The 17642-nt window shown below is 30.8% G+C and overlaps 1 long non-coding RNA gene across 4 annotated transcripts; it reads left to right on the top strand.

Annotated features, from left to right (window-relative positions):
* Positions 1-11509: 11509 nt before the first annotated feature.
* LOC102584318 (uncharacterized) lies at positions 11510-17324 on the top strand. Of its 4 annotated transcripts, none has more exons than XR_001474747.1 (5): positions 11510-12762; positions 14161-14435; positions 15984-16059; positions 16729-16843; positions 16934-17324. It is a non-coding gene; the product is annotated as an uncharacterized lncRNA (long non-coding RNA). The 4 variants fall into 4 exon arrangements; XR_001474746.1 differs by having other exon boundaries at positions 14153-14435; XR_368126.2 differs by having other exon boundaries at positions 11568-14435.
* Positions 17325-17642: the final 318 nt, after the last annotated feature.

The following is a 17642-nucleotide window of genomic DNA, read 5'->3' as shown; positions in this document are numbered from 1 at the left end:
TTCTTTGGTTTTGTTGCACTCTACAAACTTGTTATTTAGTTTTATGTACTTTTTATGAGATATTTTTATTTTTACATATAAGAGATCGGCATTTTTATACATAAGATTTGAAAATGGAATTTTCTTCTATTAAATTTGGAAGTGGTCATAAGAAATCATTTCCTCTATTTTTGTGTGTGAGAGGTTAAAGTAATTTCCGTAGTTATGAATTATGATGATGGTATATAACGAGGATTACAAAACAAAATAAAAAAAAATATTAGTATTACATATAGTTTCATAATGTATTGTATTGTATCATAAATATAAGGTTGCTATGATCAATCACAATTCTCCTCTGCAGGATGCTCTTACAGTTGTACTAACATAATTTACTCTTGTACATGGACATCAAAATTTAACTTCCACTGGAGTTTATTTTTCTTTTTTGGGAAAGGAGCCTGATATATTTTTTAACTTTGCCATTTAGAACTGATATATCCCTCGTTATGAAAGTGGCTCATATATATTCTTACCGTTATACAAATGACTCACATATACCCTTACCATTACAAAAGGAACTCACATATACCCTTCATCTAACGGAACTGAAAGAATAGTTTTAAATTTATTTTTTTGACTTTAAATTTTAAAAAATAAATCATGTAGGGATATATATATGATCCTTCTAGCAAAGTTCAAGATATATTTTAATCTTTTTCACAAAATTATTTTAGACTTCTTTGATTATCATTATTCGAGTTTCTTCTTCTTCTTTTTCTCTTTCATTCTTTAGTGTAAAAAAATAATTTAAACTAACTTCTTCTTTTTTGCGGCTATATTGTAATTTAGTTTTTGTATTTATAAAAATAAAAAATAATAAAAAATGGGGCATCTATAATAAATTTTACAAGAAATTAGTGAAACATAAATAAATTTGACCATCAAAATAATAAATTTAAATTAGTCGTTGAAACAAAAAAGTCAAAAAAAATATGTGTGGGGTATAATCCATATACCCATGTAGATTTATTTTTTTTCAAAAGAATAATTAAAAAATTAAATTAAAATTATTTTTTTCACTTCCGTTGGAGGAAAAGGTATATGTGAGCCATTTGTATAACATTAGGGGTATATGTGAACCACTTTCGTAACGAGAGATTTATCAAATCTAAATGACAAAATTGAGGGGTATAATCATCCCAACTAATCCAACTAATTTAGATTTTATTGAGTAGGGCCTATTAAAAGATAAAATACTTTTTACTATGACTATTTTAATTCAAGACTCGAACTCGAGGTGCATCCCACCACATTTCTAAGTGATATGTAACTCTCATCAATTATTATTCTCTTAAATTTATTAAAGTTGAAGTGAAGGTAATGATAGAAAAATTACTTTGAAGATGCCTTTTAGGATAAAGTGCGTGCCTTTTTAGGGTGTCCAGCTTCGCAATTTTTTATTTTTCTATTTTTGAAAAAAGGAGATAATTTGGGACTCTTTGGTGATTAATTATTAGGGAAATTATGCGGATAAGTAAACATATACTACTAATTAATTAGCTAACATATCTACAGTTTGAACTAATTGCGACTCGCAGCTTAATTTTAGTTGTAATTACGTAGCCTCTCTCCTCTTTTATACATATACAAATATAAATTATACATATATATATATATATATATATATATAATTATATGACAGATATACAAATACAACTAGTCCCTCTCCACTCTCTGTCCTCTTTCGCTCGCCTCTCTCCTCCCTCTCCCAATCTCGCTCGCCAGATATACAAATACATATGTATACCAGTTACATATATACAATTATCTGACAAATATACATATACAGTTCGCCTCTCCTCCCTCTCCAAATCCCGCTCGCCAGATATACAAATACATATGTATACCAGTTACATATATATAATTATTTGACAGATATACATATACAATCGACATATATACATGTACTGTTCGCCTCTCTCCTCCCTCTCCTAATCTCGATCGCCTATCCTCCCTCTCCCAATCTCGTTCGCCAGATATACAAATACATATGCATACCAGTTACATTTATACAATTATTTGACAGATATACATATACAATTCGACATATATACATGTACAGTTCCCCTCTCTCCTCCCTCTCCCAATATCACCCGCCTCTCTCTTCCTCTAACATATAGCTATGAATCGTAAGTAGCAAATTATAGTTATGGAGCATAATTAAATTATTTTTGAGCTATGCGAAAATTTCCCTTAATTATTTGACATTATTCTGTTCATCAGATTATTGATCTAGACAGCTGGAAATTTGGTAGTTAACTAGTTTTATACGCATAAAAACAACATAACAAGTGCAAGTTGCTTATATTAAATGATTAATGAATTGGCAATAATGGAGTTTAGGTTTAGGTGAAGATATGGTGGAATACTTTAAACCAGTATTATAATTCCTCAAATCTTTTTTACTGTATTAAATTCAGATTTCTCTATCACAACTAAGTATTATAATATTATGAACAACAAAAGAAGAGAGATCTTATCTTTTTAATTAGTTACTCCTCCACATAGTATAAGTGATTAATCTACTTTGATTATATCTAATATTTTAATCATAATTTTTTTTTCTTTTTCTCTTTTTTACTTCTTAAATCATGTTCTGAAAATTAAGAATCTATTCGAAATAATTTTTTATCTAATAAAAATAGAGATAAGGTCTGCGTACACTTTATCCTTTTCAGATTTCGCTTAGAATTTATTGTTGTATATAGTATGAGTGATTCTATTTTGTCTCAGGTATTTTCTAAGGACTAGTTGAAGTCGACAGGTGAACCTTATAGTATTAAGTTCATATTATATGATATTAGGGGATTTTTAGTTCTTTCTTTTTTCAAAGTTAAGTAGTACTTAGTTCTTTAGTTAATGTTCATGAAAAGGACAGTGAGACTAAAATTTAAAAGTGCAAAAGGCAAAGAGGATTAAGAAAAACACAAGAAGGTTCACAAAAGCAATAACACTTCATTTTGATTTGAAGATCAAAAGGCTAAAACAAATAACAATGATTTCATTTTTCTGATAACTTTATTTTTAAATAAGGTCATTCACATAATTTAATTTATATTAGAACATTAAGAGATTCTATATTTGATTCTCTTCATTAACTATTAGTAACATATTATTTTTCAGATTCTGCATTCGAGTCTATTCATTATCCATTTAGCAAATCATTTTTGCATGCTACTTTTTAGATGAAACGGATCTCAAAAAAAAAATAAAAAAATTACTAAACTCCAAATACTGAATTTATAGCTTGTTTAGTCGAGTTCTAAAATCAGTTTATTTTGAAAAATAATTTTAAAGTACTTTTAGCGATAATTAATTTGTGTTTGAGCAATCAATTTAAAAATACTTTTGAACAATAATTAAATTTTATCAAGTTCTTTTCAAAGTGTTTCTAAGTGTATTTTTTCAATAGTGTACTTCAAAAAATTGTTTTTGCGTTTTATTTTAAACTTCTAAAAAATAATTTTTATTGCTTCCCAGAAACACTTATTTTCTCTCAAAAACTAAACGAAACACCTTACTATTTTATAAGTACTTTAAACTCTCAAACGTTTGGCCAAACCGGCTAACCTTGAGTTTCTATTTTAAATTTGTTTTGAGCTAATTAACTTAAAAATATTTCTATCAATATTAAAGCATCAATTTGTGTTTGACCAAATTAAAGTTTCAAAAATACTTTTTGGTTTATTATATATATTACAACTCAAAAAAAATTGTCATCTTAAAGACAGGATCAAACACATCAGTTCTCTAAAACAATTTCTTTTAAAATATATTTTTTAACTCCCTAAAAACTTATCCAACATACCATAATCATTAAAATATTTGACAATTTATATAGCATAATTTTTTCCTAGATTACACATATATACAATTCTATTTTTGTTGGAAAAAATGAAACACGAGAATTATGAGCAGCTTATTAAAAACTTAAAATAGAAACATTCCTTCTCTTTCTTTCTTTTTTTGTTCCTTTCTTATTTTTAGACATGTATATAAGTGAATTAGCGCATCTGCTGAATTAGATAACTGATCTTTGTAGCTATCCAAGTCAAACAGTCATTCGCACGCAGTCCAACTTTACTTGAAAAAAAAAGATAAAAGGAAAAGAAATGTTGGTAGCAACAAAATATTTCCTCCGTTTATTTTTACTTATCCATCATATTAAAAATAATTATCCAATAATAATAATTCAGTTTGGAAAATTAAGGGATAATTTATCTTTTTGTGTTTATTTCCCCTTTGATATTAAATGTTATTCAATGAGTATCTAATATATTTCCCAAAGTATTAAATTTAACATATTTAAAGTATAATATAATATATTAAATTTATTCTTATTATTTATTATTTTTTAAGAGGTGTAAGTTAATAGTGGACAACTATATTGAAGAAGTACATATTAGATCATTAACCATGACTCACCACGTGCGAATACGTTTATTTCGATCAAAGAAGAAAATTACTAAATTAACAACACCCAATTTAGCGTTTTCTTAAAAATCAATATTAGAGCATTAATTTTGCGTTTATAAAAAAAATAAAATAAAAAAAGAGGTTTTTTTCTTCGATTTATGCTATAACTCAAAGAAAAATTATCACCCTAAAAACATAATCAAGTACATCAATTCTCTGAATTTTATTTTATTTTTTTAAAATAAAATATACCCTTGACTTCCTAAAAACTTGACTAACAGGTAGAGTTGTCAACATGGGTCAGGTCCGTTAGGTCGGTCTGGCCTAATCCGTGATTTGATAGTGTTGAACTATGATTTTTGGATCCTATTTAAGAAAGGGAAAATTGTATATAATAGCAAACTATTAATTCAAATTAAATGCTATAAATATAGTTTGATTTAATTGTACTTCATAGCAAATTGTTGCTATTTCACCTCTCTCCTGGTGAGTCTTGCTCGTTCTCTCCCTCGCCTCTCTTGTTTTTTATACAAACGCAAGTGTATAAAGTGCGTTTGTGTTTGTATAAAGCGAGAGAAAATTGTATATATACATATATTTTCGTTCCCCTCTCTCCCCTCTCCCAGATCTCGCTCGCCACTCTCCCAGATCTCGCTCTCTCACTCGCCTCTCTCACTTTATACAAAAAACGCAAATTGTATAAAATGCGTTTGTGTTTGTATAAAGCGAGAGAAAATTGTATATATACATATATTTTCGTTCCCCTCTCTCCCCTCTACCAAATCTCGCTCACCACACTCCCAGATCTCACTCTCTCACTCGTCTCTCCCACTTTATACAAAAACGCAAATGTATAAAATGCGTGAAAATTGTATATATACATATATTTTCGTTCCCCTCTCCCAGATCTCGCTCGCCACTCTCATAAATCTCGCTCGCTCACTCTCCTCTCTCACTTTATACAATTGATCTTTTTGTATATGTATACCAAAGCAGATTATACAACTGTTTTCTTTTGTATATGTACAGCGAAATATACATATTTATGTTTGCTATGGAACGCAATTATGCAAACTTTGCTATAACATACAAATATGAATTTTATATTTGCTATATGTGAAAGTTGCTCTTTAAGAAAAGAGTTTTTTAGCCCAACCTGAATAAGTCTGCCGATTTGTGGGGCTTGAGAACTATGGATAGGGCGGCCTGTGGGCCAAATAAAAATTAATTAAAAAATAAAAATAAAAGAGATTATTAAAAATAACAAGAGTCTAAACTCAAAATCTGTTTAAAATTTGAAATATTACAATTTAAATACAAATTATGTTTATAAAAATTTCCTAAAATTTCCAAGGAATCACTACATAGGCCATATCCTATGAAATATTGTCATAGTTTTTGTGTTTTATTATGATAATTGAAAAACAATTCGATTAATATTTCTATTTAGCTATTTATGCTTTTACTTGAAATCAAACTTAATAAATATTATAAAGATAATTTTATTTGTGTATTTGATTAACAGTAGCAACACTAACATCATGTAATATTGTCTTGTCGATATAAATGCTAATATTTTAAAATTATAATTTAATTAAAAAAATTATTAAAAATATATACTTTTAAGAAAAGAGGGCTGACCTGACAAAGCATGTAGCCCATATACTTATAGGCTGGGCCAATCATTTTTTGGCCCACACAAAAAATGGGCTAGCCCGACCTGACCCGTCAAATTTCAAAGCTTATATAAATTGGCCCGAATGAAGTGGACCAGCCCATATTGACAGCTCTACTAATAGGCAACAAATTATAACCATCTATATATATTTGACATTTTATGTGTAGTAGGCTTTCTCGTACATTTTGCATTTCTCTTACCAATTTGATTAAAATTCAAGCTGTGGACCGTGTACTCCTTTAATTAAGCACATTTGTTATATAAAAATTGGAAAATGGTCAAAATTGCTCCTAAATTCTGTGAAATAGATTATTTATACCCTTTATTATATTTTGGGATTAAAATTGCCCATGTCGCTATCCTAAGAGACCACAAATACCCTCAAGAGTTAACACCCCAAATTTTTATTGATATGGCAAGCCATGTGGGATTAATCCTTCCACCTAAGCGTTGCCAACTAGGATTCACTACAAAAGAACTAGACCTTTAGCGGCGACGACACTCGCCACAAAAGTCCAAAATATCGTCACTAAAGTTTTTTTAACATTAAATTCTGATTTTGTGTTTTTTTTCTTCGTTGTTTCTAAAAAACCAAAAATAAAATCGAGTAAAGAGGAGTTTGAAGACACTGCATGTTTTATTTTTATGTCATATGTAAATGTATAAAATGTACATTGATGCATTGTGTAGTAGGAGATTTGAATTGAGAAGTAATTTGGATGTTTTTAATATTGATAGTGCAAGTTATTTATTTTAGAAAATTAGGTTGCAACCGAAAATTAATTATCATATTTTTTTGTTAAAAAAATAGGTTTTACTAGCGAATGGTTGTTGCAACATTAGTCGCCACGAAATCTCGAAATATTATCACTAAACGTTATGAGTGATTTTTCGTAGCGACTTTGTCGCCGCTAAAAGTAAAGTTCTTTTGTAGTGAATTCTAGTTGACAATGCTTTGGTGGAGGGATTAGTCCCATGTGGCTTGCCATATCACTAAAAATTTAGATAGTTAACTCTTGAGGGTATTTGTGATTTTTTGGGATAACCGCGGGGATGTTTTTTATCTCAAAATATAATGAAGGGCATAGGTGATCTATTTCACACTTTAGGGTTATTTTTTTATCCTTTTCCGTATAAAAATTAAGTACAAGGATGGTGCCCTTTAACTTAGCTACTTATATTTATATTTTTCAATTTTAATATATCATCCGTAGATATTTAAATATGTATAAAATTAAATAAACATACACATTTATTTTATACGACATAATCACATAATATATATAAAATGTATATATATTCACTTATTTAATTTTATACAAATTTAAAGTATTAATTTACGTAAATATATGCAAAGCATAAAAACAAAAGGCGAGTCCAGGTCCATCACGTGATGGTCCATAGGTGGACCACCAAGCCAAAATTAGTGATAGTGGAGGCCCACGGATGGTCCCCACGTGTCCATACTATTTTGTCCATTATCTAATTTTGGGTCCCACAAATAGCTCTTTTAACCCAAATGCTTTGTATCATTGCATAACGACAGCACAGATGGAAATTTCCCCATAAATGGATGGGACCCACTATTGTTGTGTAGCAGAATGAATCTTGTGCACTATTCATTGGTGGAGTTAAGATGAGTCATTTATCAAACTTCTGGATAAGGTCGACATCTGTCCCCTTCACTTCCTACTAATAAGTGCCGAGATTTTGTTATCTCGTCATACTTTGTACTCTCTCCATCTCATTTTATATGTCACATTTTTACTTTACATTTATATTAAAAAATGATGTAATTTTACTTTTCTATTCTTATTTAATTTTTTTGGAACTCAAGTTTTCAATCAATGAATATGAATTAATTTAACCAATGAACATAAATCATTTACTTAATTTTTTAAATTGGTCAAATGTATGTTTTCAATGCTAATAACTCACAAGGATAAAAAGGAACAATATGCTAATTTATGCATTGATTTTATAAAATGACAAGTATTATGGACCAACTATTTATAAAAAGAGATGACATATAAAATGGGATGGAGGGAGTACATTCTATCATTTCGAAATTCTCAATTCACGGAGTGTAATTTTATACATCTTCTTGGCTTGCGTGACCTCCAAATATCTGTTACGCGCTTATCTAAGTGGAGTCATGAAGTGTGTCATATAAATAAAAAAAATATAAAATTACAAAAAATTAAATTCATAAAATAATAAAATCTTATTCTAGTTAGGATGCGTTTCTGAAATTTCGATCATAATACTTATGGCTGATCCTTAAAAAGTAAGTAGGTTATTCTTTGAAATTGAGGAGTTTGGTGATTAATTTAGACTACAAAGAATATTAGAAGTAAAGGTAGACATGTGACAATACGGATTGGATAAGAATTTAGTCCCACTTTTGTATTAAGACTTGATCTTAAAAGATTTTTCATGTTTACACTTCAATAAATTAAGCAAGCTAGTTATATAGCTTGTTTAGCATAAGATAAAGTATTAGTATCACATATATATATATATATATATATATATTAAATGTGTTCGAATGTGATTCAAATATTAAAAGGATGGACGTCTAACATGAAAAAAAATAAAATTTGATGTGAAGTTTCAATATTTGAATTCAATATTTTTTAATCCAATCTGTATTAAATAAGTTTAGATTAAATTATTGATTAAGTCAATTTTGAGTTGATTATTTTGAATCTTTGATTTAAGCCTATATATTGAGTGTTTTTTTTAGCAAAGGATTAGGTGGGTTGATAGGGTAGTAAATGTTTGATTAATAGTCTATTGAACTTATTGGGCATTAATGTCTAACGGATATAGGAGTGGACATAAATATCGAAAAATTAAAAAATCAAATTAAACTAATTCGGTTCTTTGGTTTTGATTCTTTGATTTTTTGATTTTTCGATTTGGTGTCGATGTTATTTTTTCAAAAGTTCGGTTCTTCGGTTCGGTGCAACTTGTAAGGGTCTTAGAATTTAGGTGCACCGAAGAACCAAACTTTTATAAAAAAAAAATAATTGCATTCTCTTAACTAAATATGAAAAATCAACTAACAATTAAATCATTTATAAACAAATCAAAGTAACAACTAATGTACAATTCAATAGTTAACTTCAATTATTAATTCCCAAGAGAAATCTAAAGATATTTTTATCAATGTACATTACCCATCTTTATCCTTGTTTTTTTCGAAAAATAGTTGGAGGCACATTGTGATTAGAAGCAGTTAACTGCTCCTAATCATTATGCACTGGATAAAGTATCTTGACACTATGACCGGCCTTCTTGGCCATAGTGATTAACTGCTCCTAATCACTAAGATAAGAGTTCAAGTCCAGTAACATAAAAAAAAAAGTAATGATATTTATTATATTATCCATTATAAAGAAAAAGGTATAATTTTGTACCAACAATAATCATAAATTATCAATATGTTGGTGCATCAAATTCCAACGGATGAAATTTTAATTAGACACTTCAAAATTCACCTTTTTTACCTAAATTAATTATATTTAATTTAAAATTTATCATTCAGTATCTTTTTTCCAGGAAAATAAATTATTTTTGGAAGCTATAAACCAGGTCCAATTTGTATGGAGATAAGATTGAGCATTCTAATCGTACAATAGTCAGTAGCTTTCTTGAAGGGGACAAGTTAATTTTTACACATCAGTATTTTCTTATCTTCTTTTATTTACCAAAATAAGTATAAGTAATACTTCCTCCGTCCACTTTTAATTGTCATGATTTCTATTTTTAGATTCAAACTATAAAAACTTTGACTAATATTTTAAAATGTATTTTTTCATCATATTGATATGCAAAAAATTGCAATTTATAGTACTTTTCATATAGTTTTTGAATATCTAAATTTTTTGCTTAAAATATCGAATTAATGTAATCTAATTTAACTTTGAAAATTAGTCAAATTGACTTTCGAAAAACGCAACATAACAAATAAAAGTGGACAGAGGGAGTAATTATAAATAAACGAGATGGTTTTCATCTCGCGAGAAAAAAAGACATATCGTAAAGCGAATATGTCCAAACCTCGATAACTTAGCCCATCAATCACCAGTAATATCATAAAACCACTATTTCTTCACAAGTTTCCTGTTTCTGGTTTTCCAAAACCACTCTTCCTTTTTTTGCCTATAAAAAGGGCCTTCTCTTCTTTCATTTCTCATTGCTCACAAGCACTTTGAAGCTTCCTTGAATCATCATCAGTATAACTAAATTCTTATTTTTAACTTTAACTTAAATTCAAGTTCAAAATTAATCAATCATGAGTTATCTTAACCGCGTTTGGGTAGCCACAACCGTCGCCGTCGTAAACAGCCACGCCGATCACGGCCAGAAATTGAAATCCGGCATCCAATCTCTAAACCACGGCAAAAAACGATTCTCCTCTTCTGTCGCTTCCGGCGCCGACGTTGCCGGTCTCCGGCCGATGTCCGGTATGTTAGGATCTGATGTCGGCGGGTTCATCGGAGGCGGAAAAGGCGAGGAGAAGAGGAAACAAACTGATGAGTCACTCCGACAAGTTATGTACCTAAGCTGCTGGGGACCAAGCTAAGGTATGGTGGTAGATCGGAAGTCTCCCGTTCGATTTTAGGTGGCTAGAAGTCGCCGGCGACGGGAACGGGGAGTGAGTTGACCGAGTAGACTCGTATCGGAGGGCGAATGAACTGAAGTTAACTCGGCCGATCCCGTTTGGCACTGATTGCAGTTTTAAGACTCAGAACTACGACCACTAATTGTAAATTTTGTGTATATCCTAGTTGAACTATTGTAAAGTTAACTACTTTTGAGCCTTTTGTCTCGCATCATAATGGAAAAGGGAAATAAAAATGTTTACCAAACAATATTTTCTTCTTTTGCTTGGAAGATTGGTACGGAAGGAGGTTTACTTTGATAATAGATGGTTCATAAATTATCAAGTTAATACCAGAATAATTAAATTTATGTCAAATTTTTATTAATAATTAGTAGATTTCTTATTAAAGCTATTAAAATAGACCGTCTAGATCTATGGCGATCGATCGGAGCAGGACTTGAATAAATTTTCTGGTTAACTGGAAGCTCGAAATGAGGGTCAAAGAATTGATCCATTTCCTGTTCTTGGACTCAAGTACTACACATGGCAAGTCTGTGATCTTTTATTCTCTGCCAATAGTAATAATAATAATAAAAAAGTGCGATCGCTTCACTACTATAAATAAATAAAAATTTAAATAAAATAAAATGATATAGAAACATGAAGGGTGAGACGACGAAGGGCAGTTTTGAAAATATGTCTGTATTCAAGGGTAAGATAATAGTTGCATCTTAGTGGAATTATAGAAGGATGTGGACGTTTCATTTTCCATTCCTAATGAGACACTAGCAAAAGTCTTTTCTCTTTACCCAAAAAAAATAATCTTCTTTTCAAGTTTTATTTTTAGTAGTAATCCAAGGTATGATTTTTCTTTCAAAAATTCTGAAAGTTGTCTTCTTCATGTTAAAGTTGTTCTTCAAGACCGTATGAACATGTTCCTCTTCAAATTCATTTTTTTTTCTTTGAGTTTTTTCTGGATTCACACTGTAATAGTAACCAATATCCATAAAAATGCCTACATCAATTTGCTAAATTTTCTTAGGATCTTGGCTTCTTTTTCCCAATTACTTTGTAGTTTTATTCTCAAATATAATGAAGGGTGTGAATTTGATGAAAATATTTTGCGAAATAATAAATGAACACACATTTTCATAATCTTGGAGGTAAAATGTAGTTAGAGGCTTAGAGCAGAGGGATTATTTCGAGTTCCAGGGAAGGTGAGTAGGCAGGCTTGTTTCATATAAAAATCTCACCTGCACCAGTCAAATCTTATATAAGGGCCTCTTTCATCAAAATCCTTTTCTAAAAATCCTCATTACCCTTCAGCAAATTGGAGGTATGTTTTTCTTTCAAATATCTATATGTTTGTTTTCCTTAAAATCTTACAACATGTCTATATTTGGTGAATTTTCTCTGGTTTATCAGCATGCAAGTCTTCAATTTCCTCTTCTACTCCATTTATAAAAAATAAAAACAAAAAGATTTCTGTTTCGCACTGTATTATAAACGAATATCCATAAAAATTACCCAATTTTCTTTGTACCTAGATTTTTAATTTTCATTTCTTTTGGATCAATGTTTATTCTTTTTACTTTTTTAAAAAATAGTTTGTTACCAAGTATCAATGGAGTCTGTGCATTTGATGAAAATATTCATCAATAGTAATAAATACTAATTGCAAAATTGATATTGAGGATGAGAAGTGTAAGAGTTAAAAATAAATTAAAACGTTGTTAAGGGATACTCAGATCTAGAATAATCTTTTAAGGGTATAATTGTCAATTGGTACAATATTTAATTTAATGGTACTTATTCACAAATTTCTCTCCACGTGGAGAAATTTCAAATACAAATACAAAAATATATATATCTCTCGAGAAATTTCTACTTATGCTTGAAATAAACAATTAGGTTTCACCTACTCCCAAAAACTTCTTCTTCCGGCGGTTCATCTTCTGGTTTACCATATTGTTGATTCTAACTTCGTCTGTTCTTCAGGTTCTTTCAATTTCAGGTAACTTTTTTTTATTCTTGTCTTAAGCTTGTTTGATTTTCATTAAAAACTTGTGGAGATGTTGACATGGTATTATTGACAATAGTAGGATCTGGAACAAATTCTATGAGTTTTTCCGGTTTCCTTTATATTTTTTTTCTGTTCAACTGACTGATTAACATCATTCCATGGCTTAACAAAAAGTAGCGCTCATTATATGAATCTCATTATTTTAATCTATGTGTTTGTAATTACACACCTCACTTATTTAATATTGAAACATAGTTGTTATTGGTTTGTTTATGAACTTGAATCAACTGAGTATATATTTCGATAGCCTCTACTCGCTTATACTATTATAAAGACTTGGATAATTAGCTACTTTACTGATTGTGTTGTTGCACGAAAATACTTGAACAAGGGTGCTTGAAAGTATATGAAATTGATTCTATTTTTTAATCTATATTGAAATCTGTACTTGTATTTAAGATGAGCATTGTGTTTTGCGATATTTAAGTGCTACAACATTGATGAGTTGCAAATATATTTATTTTGTTCTCATGGTTATAGTTGGAAATAGTTCATCTTGATCTTTTGTTCAGTTGATCGTTTTGTATTCTTCTATTCAGCTTGTGTGTTTTTAGCTCTCTTTTGTTTAACAATGGTTGTTTGATTATTCCAGATTATGTTCGTATAACTCTTATGAAAAATGAAAAATAAATACTTCATCTTACAAGGAATTCTTCCTATTAAAATAAAACCTCACTTGTCATGTAAAAGATAATGGATCACTGTAACAGAAACTCCACGTTCTCGAATTAGTGAATGCACAACTCGGAATCATGACAGACACCCTAGACATTCTCATATTCTACAAGTTTACTGTAATATATAAACTACACCATTCAACCATAGTAATGGTTATGCAGAGTTAGTAAAATTAATAATACAATGTAGAAAGTCAACTTCTCCAGATTCTCCCTACTTTCAGGACTACAATAGAATTCTATAATGGTATTTAATATTTTAGTCCTTGTGATAGTAAATTGCTGAACTTTTTTTCAAATGTGATGTTCTGTTTCAAATTTAGACTCGGTTGAGATGTAGTTCAACAAAAAGCAAGAAAACCCAAAAATGTAATGCACAATTTATCTGTAGGACAGTTATGAAGCGGACTTAAGCTACCACTAACTTCTCTTTTGTCAATATGATTTCAAAAGAAGTTCTACTATGTAGAAAAAAATTGTGAAATTTGAAGACTTTTAAGTAGTGGAGTTGCGGTGTCCAGTTCCGGTGTCTTATAAGTTACTACCTCCACTCTTGATAAATAGTATTATTATCCATGGTTTCTGCTCCTTCACAGTGTCGCACAGATGCACAAACTCCGTAGTTTGATAATTTTTTAATGAAGAATTGTAGGGAGCAGGAAGCCTGCCAACCAATCACTGTTTTTTTTGTCCTAGCTGAGTTTTCCAACGACCAACATCAACATCACATGATCTTGTGGCATTCTTAATGCGGCACTTCACAGTATGGCAAAGAGAGAAGCTTATGATATTACTTAAGAGAAGGGGCGTAGCAGTTCTTCTTTCAAGCTCAAAATAGGCCGTCTATTGCTATATCTCCTTCCTGATCCCCCCGGAATCACGAAGGGAGTGAGAAGATATTCCAATGGACACCCTTTCGAGAAAAAGGTATTTTTGCCTTAAAATGTAGTTGCGAGAGTTAGAGGTGGAACCCATTGGACAATCATATGTCTGCTATTGTAGTTGTTATCCGATCTACATGTTCAGTTAGTGCTACCACTAATACGAACTATAATGCAGTTCTTGGCAATTATAATTCTCTAACTTTTACACTTAGACTCTGCAAGTATATAGCTTCTTTGGTCCAAACTACCACAATTATTTTTTGTATTGATCCACGATTGGATGTATGACCGTTAGGATCCTCTGGGAATTTACATCCAGTTTTGATAAAAATGAAACAGAAAGCTGTATTTTGTTAGAGAGAAAAAATAGGAAACTGTATCGAAGGATGGTTGTACAAACCAGATCAGATTGACTGTCTGGACAATTCTGAAATATATAAAATGAGAATAGTTTTGAGGCCCCAAAATGGTATAGACTTCGAAGGGCTGAACTTTCTCATCATTTAGGTCCTCTCTTTGTTGTTATATTTTGTACTTCGACTTACTTCATTTTTTTTTCCTTGTGGTATAGAAAGGTGCAAAAATTCCTTTAGTTGATATTGTATCCTATTATCACCAGAATATTAAGAGATCCATCTTCATTTGTGTACTCTTTCCTGAACAAAAATGCATCACAGGCTTAAGTTGTTAACTTAGAAGTTTAATGAATCAACCTTCGCTGATATGAGAAACTCAAATCATGCCATCATTAGTAATAGGACAATGTTTTTACCTTTATAGAATATTTGATGTCTTTTCTCCAGAGTAAACATTTGTCTCTTTGTCTTGGCTTCATTCACTTACATTAAGTAACAAGATTATTGACCAAAATTTTCAATTTTCTATCATTTGACATTGGCAGATATTGTTAAAACGTGATGACAATATAACATTCTACAGTTTTTTGTTAGGCCTTTCATTAAGAGAATAGTGTTACGGAGTACATTGCCCTTTTCCTCTGCTCAATCACTCCAATTCTTAATCACTACTGGAGTTTGATAGCGTGAGAATTGATATACTCTTAGCTCTCCTAATAATAGGATTTAATCATTTGTAATTTCAAAGCTTAAAATCCAAAAGTAAGTGTTTGCATTCAATTGTATTTTCTGCAATTGTAGTGCTGATATATTTTGGAATGACTTTTCATAGTGTCAAAAGTAACCACATTCAAATGACATGTTGGGTCCGTGTTAGCACGGGCCATACCTATCTAGTATATTATAACACTATTACATATTTATTCCGAAAGGTACAAATTCCGGGTCAGTAATTTTATTCAGCCCAATAACTCTTCATCCGATATAACTGGGCTAATGATTTTGTTTAGCCCAACAACTTTTCTCCGTAAGTCAGGCAGTCCGATTAGGAACAAACCTCAAACCGGTGAAGTCTCTCTTTTTTTATTTCTATATGAATTTTGCAGTTTTGAATTATGTTAATTAGATAGATTTACAAATAACACATGAATTAGGGATAATTGTTACGCAAACCTGTTTGGATTGTGATGTGTGTATCCCTTTATATATTGACCTAGTTTTGTGATTTGATACAGAAAGCTATTCAATCTCTTAGATTACTCAATTCCAAGTTATCTTGAAAATCCAACAGCATGCCACTGTTTGAAATAAGTAAGTTTTTTTTTATGTTTGTAAAGTTTATTCTTTAATTACTTATGATGTGATGTTGCTGATTACGAACTAGTACAATTTTATCCGTTTTTTACTTCTATGATATTGCCGTTAAACCTAGCACCAAATATAGATTGGTGAAAAGAAATTACCCTTCGGTGACCTAGTGGTTTGGGCTTGAGACGTTGTAGGTCTCAAGTTTGAAACTCCTTGTCAACTAAAGCAAGAAATTTGTCTCCTGGGCCGAGCTCGTCGCACAAGCTTGCCTAGTGTGGATTACCTCTCTTGTGTAGTTTGCGAGCTATTGCTTTAAAGCGGGCTTTTACCTGTGCGCACCAATTCTGTCAAGGGTTGTCAAAATTTAACATTAGTTATATCATTGGCACATATCCTCCAAGGTGTTTGTGATTTATGCTCCATAGACTCTCTAAAGGGGAGTGAACAAACCTCTTGCTTTTGCCATTCCCCTTGGGTAAAATTTATGGTTATCCTTTTTTGATTGATTCAGGGCGCTGCCCCCCTTTCTTAGAATTAGAACCCATTGAGGGGCCTCAACCCGGAGTTGGTTATCCAATGATGATTAAAAGTGGATCAACCCATATCATAGAATATATCAATTTCTGCACTTATGTTATTCTTATTTGACTCGTGTTTTGATGATTATGGCAGTATATCACCTTGGTGTTACTGAGTGAGGCAACTAGCAAGGCCTATAGCTTGTGCCATGAGAAAAGGTGTCAACATGCATCCCAGCCTCCAACGAACCCTTGCTCAAACAGCTAAGGTATCACTCCAAAAAATCACAATCTCCTGTTTGCAAAGGTAGTACTACCACCCCACAAATCAACTACTAACACTTTTTTTAATAACTCAGACTCACAAAACAGAGGAAAAGGAAGTCATAGAGACGGTTGCTCAGCATCTCGTTATCCATACGATAGCACTCAGTGCACTGGTCTACTATATTACATCAAATGATCAAGAAACTGAACGAAAGCAGAAGCAGTTGGATGAGCTGAAACAAGAAGGCAAGAACTGGACCAAAAGTTATTAGAGTACCAGAATAGGATACGACTTTTGTATGAATAAATCTCTCAGTATAGACTCTTCTCATTCTTCTCTTCTATTGCAATTGGGACCAAATTGATTTCTGGGTAGAATTTAAAGTTTCTTTTTTGGAAAATTCCTGTAACGCCTATTTAGTACTTTCTTTTTTGTTCCATTGAAATTGCATGTTTTAATATGGTAATTCTTTGTTAAATAGATTTACCAAATAAGTAACACCTTATTGTGTTAATTGTTAATCAACTTCCAATTTATGCACTCATCACTTGCCTTCAAGAGAGTGTGCACATTGAGAAATTGAACCTTTTCATTGTGTCTTTCTAAGGGGAAATACATTTCTATGAAGACAAATTGTGTCTTTCTCTCAATTCTCTTCTAAGATATTAGTACAATACTTCCCTAGACAGAGCTACAAGTTCGTCTACGGATCACTTAATATATGTAAATAATTTGTTTGAGATTCAGTTATAAGTTATCAAAAGAGTTACTTTTTTTAAGAGAGAGAGAGAGTGTTTGAA

The sequence above is a fragment of the Solanum tuberosum genome, unplaced genomic scaffold (genome assembly GCF_000226075.1).
Source record: "Solanum tuberosum cultivar DM 1-3 516 R44 unplaced genomic scaffold, SolTub_3.0 scf00233, whole genome shotgun sequence".
Classification (NCBI taxonomy): domain Eukaryota; kingdom Viridiplantae; phylum Streptophyta; class Magnoliopsida; order Solanales; family Solanaceae; genus Solanum; species Solanum tuberosum.
Note: the sequence above shows the minus strand (reverse complement) of the source record. Positions and strands in the feature narration are given on the sequence as shown.